The sequence below is a fragment of the Panthera pardus genome, unplaced genomic scaffold, assembly GCF_024362965.1.
Source record: "Panthera pardus isolate Hobbes unplaced genomic scaffold, ASM2436296v1 HiC_scaffold_12, whole genome shotgun sequence".
Lineage (NCBI taxonomy): Eukaryota > Metazoa > Chordata > Mammalia > Carnivora > Felidae > Panthera > Panthera pardus.
Window position 1 is genome coordinate 25,536,649 of NW_026526677.1, and position 9,053 is coordinate 25,545,701.

The 9,053-nt window shown below is 48.4% G+C and overlaps 1 long non-coding RNA gene across 4 annotated transcripts in view; it reads right to left on the bottom strand.

The window, feature by feature from the left end:
* Positions 1-9,053, bottom strand: part of LOC109279190 (uncharacterized) — a 58,337-nt gene extending 49,284 nt beyond the window's left edge. For 3 of the 4 annotated variants that reach the window (XR_008421158.1, XR_002086068.2, XR_002086070.2), the window contains exon 1: positions 8,304-8,571. This is a non-coding gene — a long non-coding RNA (uncharacterized LOC109279190). Of the gene's footprint in view, positions 1-8,303; positions 8,572-8,947 lie in introns of those variants that run through there. The other variant, XR_008421159.1, reaches the window with a different exon arrangement.

The window sequence follows — 9,053 nt, forward strand, 5'->3', positions numbered from 1 at the left end:
GTTTTTGAAAATATGAGAAAATTCAGACAAACAATATGGGAAAAGAAAAGAAAATCCACACATGATCCCAACACCTGAAGAAAACCAGAGTTAAAACTGATATGTATTCTTCCAGCCCTTCCCCCACCCCCCTCCGGTGGTGGCTTCTTTGAAAAGAAGAAGAAAAGAGAAAAACGGGCACTCGCACACTGCTTCTGAGAGTGGACGGGTGAAGACCGCTTTGAAGAGGGCAACTTTGCAATCTTGGAAAACTAAAAAATTAAAATTAAAAAAATGCTCAACAGTTCTGTTTCTGGGAACCCATTCTCCAGAAGCAACAACAGAAGGGTGGACCCTTAGAGCTTCCAGATGCCAGGTACCATTCTACGCATTCTTACGCCGTCTCAGTTCATCCTTACAAGCTACAAGGGAGGTATTATTATTGTCATTATTTTTAAATAACAGCTCTATTGAGATACGATTCATATGCCATACAATTTACCCACTTAAAACGTACCGTTCAGGGATGCCTGGGTGGCTCAGTCAGTTAAGCGTCTGATTTAGGCCTAGGTCACAATCTTGCCATTCCCGAGTTTGAGTCCCGCCTCGGCTCTGTGCTGACCGCTCAGAGCCTGGAGCCTGTTTCAGATTCTGTGTCTCCCTCTCTCTCTCTCTCTCTCTCTCTCTCTCTCTGCCCCTCCCCCACTCATGCGCACGCACTCTCTCTCTCTCTCTCTCTCTCTCTCTGTCTCTCAAAAATAAACATAAAATAAAACGTACAGTTTAATACTTTTTAGCATATTCATAGAGTTGTGCAGCCATTATTATAATTTTAGAACATTTTCATCACTCCAAAAAGAAACCCTGTACCTGTTAGGAGTCATTCTCCATTGCCTCAACCCCTCAGCCCCCTGGCAACCATCAGACTACTTTCCGTCTCTGTACATAAGCCTCTTCTGGACATTTCCTATTAGTGAAATATACAATGTGCTCTTTTGTAACTGGCTTCCTTCAGTTAGCATGCTTTCAAGACTCGCTCATGTTGCATTTTATGTCTTTTTAATGCCAAATAACATTCAATGCATAGATATATCACATCTTGTCTATCCATTCATCAGTTAGTGGGAATTTGGGTTGTTTCTACCTTTTGGCTGCTATGAATACTTGCATGCAACTTTTTGTGTGGCCATGTGTGTGTGTATCTGCATTACAGTAGAATTGTTTGGGTCCTACGGTGTAATTGTCTGCTTTACCTTCTCGGAGCTGCCAAACTTTTTCCCAAAGCGGCTGCACCATTTTACATTCCCATCCGCAGTACACAAAGGTTCCAATTTCTTCCTATCTTCTCCCGTCAACACTCGCTATTATCTGTCTTTTTGATTATAGACATCCTGGCGGGAGTGAAATGGCACCTCTCTGTGGTTTGCACTTCCTTCATGAACAGAGGGAGGCACTGTTATTACCTTCGGTTTATACATGAAGAAACGGAGGCACAGAGAGGTTCATTAACTTGCCAGTGGTTACACAGTACGTGCGCAGACTCTCACGTCTACAACAGCATATGTGGAAGAAAGTTTGCTGCAGCCCTATTGGCGAAAAATATTAGAACGACCCGTGTGCCTATCTGCAAAGGATTATCCTGCAGAAGACCATTAAATAGCTATCAAAGATGAGGCAGGTCCATTTAGGCTAACATGGAATGGGCTGCAAGGCACACTGTTGGTGAAGAAGCCACTCACAGAATCATGTGCACAACATGAACTCAGGGCACAGGTAAGACACAGACGTAGACAGGAAGCCTGCACCCAAAGCCCCTCACAGTGTTCCCTGGAACGTAAGCTCCCGGGAGAGCAGGGATTTTTTCATTTTGTGCGCTGCTGTATTGCCAACACCTAGAACTGGACGTACACACAGCAGCGGCCAAATAAATATTTACTGTCAAAGGAGCAATTCCCCGGGAGAGAGACATGGGGGGGCAGTATCTACAGAAGTGCTCATGTTTTACTCTGCAGACCCGTGTTCTCTATGCATGAATTCATGCGGTAGTCGTGTCATTTTTGACGTACACATATAAAATAACCTTGAATTCTTGGGGCCTTTTGCAAGGGAAAACAACAAGGCCCCCAGAGATTGGCATGAACCCGAAAGTGGCCTCAGTGGCTTTCCAGATGCCATGAGGCCCCTCCCAGGCCATAATGCCCTTCACTTGGAGTGGGTACCATTCCCTCCCAGCTGAGCTCCGTCTCTGGGGTTGATGACCTGGACAGGGGACAGGCCCATACTGGCCCTGCTGGGTACCCCCACCCTGATCGATAAGCCACTCTCGCAACTAACAGGAATCCAATGGCAAGATGACAGCGGTGAATCTTGTTTTCATGCCTGAGAAGATCTTAAAAATCAATAAGCATTAGAAGGACACGGCCAAGTGTTTTTCTTTTTATTGTTTTCCAATATTTGTTTAATTTGTCGTCCCGGCTGAGCCCTGTGAAGGGGGCCCAAGGATCAAGGGCTCCTGGTGAAACAGCCCAGGCATCCTTCTTGTGTCATTCACAGCCAACGCTGTGCTGGGTGGGCTAGGCGGCACTTAGGAAAGCTACCAGGGGCTGTGGCCTAACTGTGCCAGGAAACTTAGGGTCCGGGAATGACCTACAGATTACAGCAGTGGCAGGTGACAAAATTAGCAGAGGCCAGGACAAGAGAAATGTGAGTCGGATGGCCAGTAGGCTGCCCCTCACAGATGGAGGTGATCTTAAGGATCTGCTAACCCTCTCCGTGTGCTGGGAAGAGGATAGCTCCACTCTGACCAGGTCCCCGGTGTCATGCCAAAGTGGGGCAGGTTCTCAGTGGGGTGTGGGCTGGACGCCATCTTTGACCCCCCCCTGCACACAACCGTTTGATCACCAAGTCCTGTCGACTTCGCTCCCGAATAGCTCTGTCCTGTCCATTTCCTCCGTCTCCACGGTTACTCTATCAGTGCAAGTCACCTTCGCCACTCGTCTGGGCTTGCGCAACTGCCTCCTAAGTGGTCTCCCTGCCTCGAGTCCTGCTCTCCTCCAACTCTTTCTCTGCAGAGAACAGCCTGAGAGGTGGGGTGGCCTAGTGGGTTGAAAGCATGCTCTGGAGCCAGGCTGCCTGGGTTCCCATCCTGGATCTTCCATATTTGTGACCTTCAGCAGCTACTTAGCTGTTCTGGGCCTCAGTTTGTCTTAATCTGTAAAATAGAGGTGCTGATTTCTAGGTGCCTGGAAGTCAGTGAGGATTAAGTGAACTAAGACGGGTGAAGTGCTTCCAACAATGGCTGCCAGACCCAACAGCTCAATACACAGTAGCGTCACCTCTCTGAAATGCACCCCCTGCTTACGCTAATGTCAGCTCAAAGTCCAAACTTATGCACACACACCTCATGACACCTTCCCTTCTCACCTCTTGGTAACTCCTTGACTCACATTCTACAGTCACATTGAATGTCTTTTTTTGTTGTTCATCTAACAAAACTGGCTACCAAGCATTCACACATGCTGCCTCTTACATTCTCCCCAAAGTGCTTCCCTATCCCCCTGTCCATCAACCGTTCCATCTCTCCACTCTTAGATGCTATTTTCTTTGGGAAGCTTTTCTCACCCATCCAATTCCAATTAGGGGCCTCTTTTGTGTTCCCCCAGCACCCTTACTCCCCATCAACACACTTGCTACTTTGTATTTTTAAATTTTTATTTTGAAAGTTTTCACACGAAAAAACCAAAAGCCAAGGAAATAATCATGTATAACAGTACCATGAACTCTCATACACTCACAACAACTGGTAACATTTTACCATATTTTCTCTCTCTTTGTTTGTGTCCTTATTTTATTTCCAAGTAAATTATGGACATCTTGAACTTTCACCCCTAAACAATTCAACTTGCACCTCCAAAAAAGGAAGAAAGCTGAGAAGTATTCTCCCACCTAAAATACAACACCATAATCACACTTTTAGAAATGAATCATTCTCTGATGTCGCCAAATGCTTGGCCAGTACCCAAATTTCCCCAGCCCTCCCCCAATTGCCTTTTACAGTCTTTCTGCTACATTACATTTGAATTGTTCCTTCACTTGGGCTGTGAGCTCTGAGAGGAATGGAATGTGTCCCCTCTGCTTCCCTCTCCCCAGCTCTCAGCTCATGGCCCCGAGTACCTATTTGTTGAAAGAAAGAACAACTTCCATGCTCTACTTCCTCCTGCTAAAAAGCGTCTTCAGCCAGCTCCAATCCTAGCCCAGCTGCCCTCTTCACACACACACACACACACACACACACACACACACACACCTTGGTAATGAATGGCAAGTGGGCCAACTCAGAAACCAGAAGAACATTCCAGGTGCCAGGGCTTTGGTCCAGCTCTTCGTCCTCCCTTGCCCAATTCCCTAGATCTTGACACCTCTAATGCTCCAGTGTGCCCCCATCCTGCCCCCATCAGAGCCCTGTCTCTAAAAGGCAACCCCTTTCAAGTCTCCCTCTCTGCTTAAAGCCCTGCTCTGTCCCCACCTGGGTCCAGCTTCCCTGTCCAGCCTCAAGTAATAATCTGGCAGCTCCCACCTTCCTCCTTTGCCCTGGCCTGACTCCTGCACCCCCTACCCTTGATGCCTGATAATTCGAAACCAAGTGCAGGTCGCCGATCACATCATGCTTTTCCAAGCCTCCCTTCCCTCAACCGGAAACATTCTCCTTCCAGTGCCTCACCTTCCTCTGAGAACCCAAACAGAATCTCAGACCTCACTTTTTCCAGGGCCCATTCAACAACCCGTGCCTTCCTGGAAGAGTGCCCACAAAAAAACCTTAAGCGTAATAAGTGTTCGCTAAATGATTGCTGAGCGGATTAAAAAAAAAATATTGTTCCCTCTTTCTTTCCTGGTCTAAGTCAGCTGCAGCCCTGGCACATCCCCGTCCAGTCCCCAGGGCCCCAGACTCTCATATGACTTCACTCATATGAGGACTTTACGATACAAAATAGATGAACATAAGGGAAGGGAAGCAAGAATAAAAACAGGGAGGGGGACAAAACAGAAGAGGCTCATAAATAGGGAGAACAAACTGAGGGTTACTGGAGGGGTTGTGGGACGGGGGATGGGCTAAATGGGTAAAGGGAATTAAGGAATCTACTCCTGAAATCACTGTTGCACTATATGCTAACTAATTTGGATGTGAATTTAAAAAAATAAAACTAAAAAAAATAAGATTTCAGAATGCAATTTTGCTTTGGTGCACAGAGAAAGATATTCCAGTGCTATGTCATTGCTCCACGGATCAAGTCATGCTGGGGAGGGGTGGAGGGTTCAAGCAGATCCCTTTGGTACAGGGAGCCCATCTCACACTGGGCCTGCTGCTGTCCCTGGCACCAGCCCCTGCATTCAAACTGGAACACAGGCAGGGATTTTACCTTTTTTTTACCTTTGTAACATTCTGCTAAGAAGGAAATTCTTCCCAGCACAGAACAAAGTCCAGCAGTCAAAAGCTCTAAGAAGCCTGGTGGGGAAGGCCTAAGGAAGGGACAGTAAAGCAGGTCAAAACGGATCTCCGCTTCCCACCCCCCACTGACTCTAGAGCCTACTTTGGGGGAGTTCCTGCACCATTCTCAGCTCCAGAGTCTCCTCCTTCAGCTAGATGTGGACCCTATTATCTTTCCCATAGGGTTCTTCATGAAAATTAAATGAGATGTCGTAGGGGTAGCAGGATGGGAAGGCTATTTTAGTCTCACTTTGTGCTGAAGACACATTAGGTGACACATTCCAAGGGAGCTGTGGCCCGTCATGCAGGACTTACTAAAGGAACCAGTTTCCCCCTTATTGGACCATGCCCAGCCCGCCAAGGAGGGCTGGAGGAGGAAACTGTGGGAGCGCAGAGGAGGAATTTTGGAATGAGCAGTAGGTATGCTCCACGTCCCAACCACCCACCTCCCACCTCCCAAGAGCGATCTCGAAAGCACCGTATCCCTGGGGCTTGAGCGTCTCTGAGGTCCAGCGTCGGCATCGTGCTTTGGAAGCCCCAAGTGAAGAGAGATGGGGTGGCCAGCTGGAGTGGGGGGGCCTGGCGGCTTTGGGTATTTCTGATGAGCCAGAGGTGTGCAACAGGTGACCTCAGGGGGTGTGTAGATCCTCTCTGAGAGGGCCACCAGGAGGAGTGCAAGCTCCTCCAGGGACAAAAGCTGACGGCACCTGTTGTGGCTGGATTGTGTGTCCCCAGACTCCCGGTACCTCAGAATGTAAGTGTATTTGGAGACAAGGCTTTAAGAGAGGTGATTGAGTTAAAATGAGGCCTTTAGCGTGGACCCTAATCCAATCTGATTGGTGTCTTCATAAAAAGAAGAGATTTGGACACAAAGGGAAGACCACGTGAAGAACAGGAAGAACACGGCCATGTCCAAACCGACAAGAGAGGCCTCAGAAGAAACCAAGCCTGCCGACAGCTTGATCTCCGACTTCCTGCGCCCAGAACTTTCTGTTGTTTTTTTTTTTTTTAATTTTTTTAACGTTTTTTATTTATTTTTGAGACAGGGAGAGACAGAGCATGAATGGGGGAGGGTCAGAGAGAGGGAGACACAGAATCTGAAACAGGCTCCAGGCTCTGAGCTGTCAGCACAGAGCCCGATGCGGGGCTCGAACTCACAGACCGTGAACTTTCTGTTGTTTAAGACACCCAGTCTGTGGTGTCTGTTTTGGCTGCCCCACCAAACTAATAAGCATAGCTCAGGCGCTAGGGGACAGGAGAAAGAGTCTTAGGGACCAGCAGTTTAGAAAGTCTCGAAGACAAGGACAGAGGGTGTTCTCGGAAGTATCTACAAAATTGTGCCAAGAGGTAACGAATCAGGTGTAAACAGCCACCGGGCCCAGCCAGATAACCGCAGGATTAACCAAGTAACATCTCCCTGCTCCTCCTCCCCCTCCTCTCCTCCCCTCCCATCCCGCCAGGGGTCAGACTCCTCAGCCAGACAGACAGAAGCATAGGTGGGAAGCAGGAAACCCAGCACGTACTCCCGCTCCCTGCTCCAGGCCCCAGCTGGAGGGGGAAGAGAGTCTCCACTTGAAACAGAGTTTGAAGGGCTGGGTTATTGCACACACCCGAACATAATCCGTTACTGAACTGAGTCAGGGTGGGAACTAGAAAGGTAGTCAGAAGAGGCATGGCCCTGCCCTAATTTTCATCCTGGGGACAGCAGAGAAAAAAATTGAGGGGCAGGAACAGGCCAAAATAAAGTTGGCTTCCTGACTGTACCCTGTGAGTCCTGTTTATTTAACATACATCCTCCTACATATATGGCAACTGAGCCCAGGCTCTGGCAAAGTAGAAGATGGCATTTGTTGAGCAATTATCACTCCAAATTCCTTCCCGGTCCCCATTGGGCAGTTCCACTGGGCAGTCAAGCAAGGCAAAAGCTAACCACAATAGACAAGCCATTTAAGACCTTCTGTATTCCTCAAGCCAATGACATTAGTACAGATTTTCTACAAAGCCAGGGACAAAATGCCACTCTCTATAACTCATGACCCAGAGGAGGACACTAACTCCAAACCAGCCACAGGGCTGGGCAGGCTTTAGATCCACATAACACTCCAGAGAGAACTGAGTTCAAATCCAGGCTCTGCCACTTGACGGCTGTGTGACCCTGGGAGAGTGACTTGACTTCTCTGTACTTCAACGGCCTCGTCAACAAAATGGAGGTAACAAAAGTACCCATCCAATAGTGTTACTACGTGGAATAAATGAGGACACAGAGGCAAAACACTTGGAACGCTGCCTGTCAGAGGGCAAAGGACTCGATACACATAGTTATCATTACACACGACTGCCTCTCAAAGTGAAACCTTGGAATAACCTTGATTTAGTGTAAAGAATATTATGTGATGAAAAACACAGACTCTAGGACCAGAGTGCTGGGCTTGAATCAAGCAAGAACGGAAAACACATCGTATAAGTGCTTGCTATAACTGCTATCAACACGGGAAGATACATTTGGTAATATGTATGCAAATGCAGTACATATAGTAAGAGTTTAATAATGGCAGCTATCATTAAGGGAACAGTCCTTTCAATAGGTCTACATGGACCCTAAAGTTTTTTGTCACCCCAAGACATCAGAGGCATTGAATAAGCATCAGACAGGCTGAGTGTTTCCCTAACTGGGAGACTGTTAACTTGGCCTCAGTTGCTTTTGCTTGTGTGTTTGTTTACCAGCAGCCAGTGGCTCTCTAGCAAACAGGGCATCTTAAAAACAGAAACCCATCCCCCTCAGCCATTGCCCCCAGGCCCTGCTCCCCATCAGCAGCTTTCAGCCCATCTCTCCCCTTACCTGGTCTGGCTCCTTCCTCTAGGGCTGCTCCCACCTTGTGGGGGAGAGGTGAAGTACCACCACCTTCCAGCCTCCTGCAAAGGTGACATTTGGATGGGCCCCGCTCTCTCGGGGTCTAGCTCTCCACTCCGTCCCCACTGAGCTGGGGCCTGAGGACTGACAGAGAAGCAGACGGAAAAGATGAAAAGCTGATACCTCCTGCAGGAAATAATTGTCTAGCTGATTCCAGAACTGAAAAAAAACCAAGTATAACATTGGAGAAAGGAGAGCAGAGTGCCATTCAAGGCCATTGTTACAGCCTCCTCTCTGTGTATTGGGGAAACAAAGAGGCCCTGTGTGTGAGGACAATGCCGTGTGTTACCAGCCACTTCTGTGTTGCTCCTGGGGACGGAGGGTGAGAAACGAGGCCACAGTGCCCTCCCAGCCTGATGCGCTCTGGACTTCACTAATCATACCCACCAGGCTCGTCAGAGCCGGGAGGGGGACTTCGGACTCCCAGCTCTCGGCGTTCTCAAGTGGGAGGACAGGGGACACCCCCTCGGGAGTGAGCGACTGGGTACACGCTAGTCTTCCAGGCATCACAAATTGCCAAATGCCCCTCTCGTCTCCCTCCCCTCTTATCTCGCTAGCTGTCAGAGACTCACCACAAGTTAGAGCCGAAGAGAATCAGACATCATCTCTCCAAACACATATGTCATCTATTCCAACTCCCAGCTTCCCTGAAGGGCACCTGGCCAGGGCCGCCCAGCT